This window comes from Saccostrea cucullata, unplaced genomic scaffold (genome assembly GCF_032062105.1).
Source record: "Saccostrea cucullata isolate Sc308-1 unplaced genomic scaffold, CSIRO_AGI_Scuc_v1 ctg3925, whole genome shotgun sequence".
Lineage (NCBI taxonomy): Eukaryota > Metazoa > Mollusca > Bivalvia > Ostreida > Ostreidae > Saccostrea > Saccostrea cuccullata.
Window position 1 is genome coordinate 60,537 of NW_026940066.1, and position 1,866 is coordinate 62,402.

At 34.7% G+C, this 1,866-nt stretch overlaps 1 non-coding gene across 1 annotated transcript; it reads right to left on the reverse strand.

Moving 5' to 3' along the window:
• Positions 1 to 1,557: 1,557 nt before the first annotated feature.
• On the reverse strand, positions 1,558 to 1,631 carry Trnas-aga (transfer RNA serine (anticodon AGA)). Its single transcript has one exon. It is a non-coding gene; the product is annotated as a tRNA-Ser (tRNA).
• Between the last annotated feature and the right edge of the window lie 235 nt (positions 1,632 to 1,866).

Consider the following 1,866-nt stretch of genomic DNA (forward strand, 5'->3'; position numbering starts at 1 on the left):
ATAAAAATGTCTAAGACATGTGTTTTAATTGAAAGGGAATACTTAAGTAAAATCATTAAGACTAGAGTCCAGGAAATCATATGATCTGCCATATTCCAATACACAAAGGGCCATACTCAAAAAGATGTTTTAAAAACAATCAGAAATTGGATAAAAATGTCTAAGACATGTGTTTTAATTGAAAGGGAATACTTAAGTAAAATCATTAAGACTAGATCATTGAAAAGCCTTTTTTGTTTCTTTCCGAGCACCGAGGACATTATTTATTGAACAGCCCTCGTATGCAACCTTTTAAGGGGGTTCTCTACAACGTCACAACATGGCGTAATTCGTTGAAACGCCATTTTTAACACCGATAAATCACTGAGTATAACACAACATGCGATATTATGGATGGAATGTACATTGTATTACCTCAATTAATACAGTGTATAGCTCAATACGTATCCGTTCTTTATAAATGAATTGTTTGTCAATTTATTCATTTTCTGCTTATTTTATTATTAAATAGTATATTTACAAATTATTAGAATAAGTTTTTTAGATGAGAAAAAATTATATAAAAACATGGCTTGTCCATATGCTAATTCATCATTATGTTTCAAAACACCATACACTCCGAAATTTCATTTTTCTTCAATAAACACATAAGCTTTCCAGCAAAATATATCCCCCAGAAATGCAAATTTGATAAGATATAAGGCATATGTATTATCTTCCCATCGACTAGAAGATACTCTGTTCACCATTTGTTTACATCCGGGTTGTACCCGGTGAAATTGAAACTGTTCATGAAATCACCAAAACGTTTCGACAGTAAGTGGAATATTGCATGACCCAAAAGTTTGATCAACATTGATTATCAGCTGTTTGTATGGGAAACGTGTAGGTTTTAGACGAAGTGTGAATTTGGTTATAGGAATTTCTTTTACCCGCTTTTGGCCATTTATAATGTTTTGTTATATCTAACACTGGATCACACATGCACGTTGGATAAAAACGGTAAGTAAATCTACCTTTCGCAATACCATGAATTAACTTAATACGTGTCTTTGTCATTGACTGGAAACGTGATGGTTTTCGCTTAAACTCATTTGAAAAACAATACATGTACAGTGCGAACTTCTTTCAATGTCCTTGCTTGACATTTTTTCAATACTAGTCTTGTGCAAGTTATAGTAGAGTTTATTTGAAGTGTAGTATGGAAAGGAGGAATGAGTAAACATACATTGAAAATTCATAAATACATATATATTGAAAACATATGGCTGAGGTTTGCCAGGAATCGAACCCGGGACCCCTGTATTTCTAGTCAGGTGCTCTAACCACTGAGCTATCCAGGCCGATGTCCTCAGTCCAGCCTAATTTCCTACACTCCCCCTTCCTTAAATAGTCTTCGACCCCGAAGACACAACTCAAGTTCACCTTGTCGGGACTTAACATTGGTAATTATACATTGCCTGAACAAGGTAGGCCACGGCACCAACTGTAGTATGGAAAGGAGGAATGAGTAAACATACATTGAAAATTCATAAATACATATGTATTGAAAACATATGGCTGGACCGGGAATCGAACCCGGGACCCCTGTATTTCTAGTCAGGTGCTCTAACCACTGAGCTATCCAGGCCGATGTCCTCAGTCCAGCCTAATTTCCTACAGAAGGTTATAAAAAAACAGTACCGAGATATACTTGTCAAAATTTCTAAGTCCCCACTTTTATTATTTTAAGTATTTAAAAACCTTAACATTAATTAACTAGTTGTTCTCAATTTTGACTTAATATTTTAATGATTGCCTGTTACGGCCCAAAAAATTGGAATCGAAGGTGTAATTACTCATCCATGACCGCTTTTGTTAAAAAGC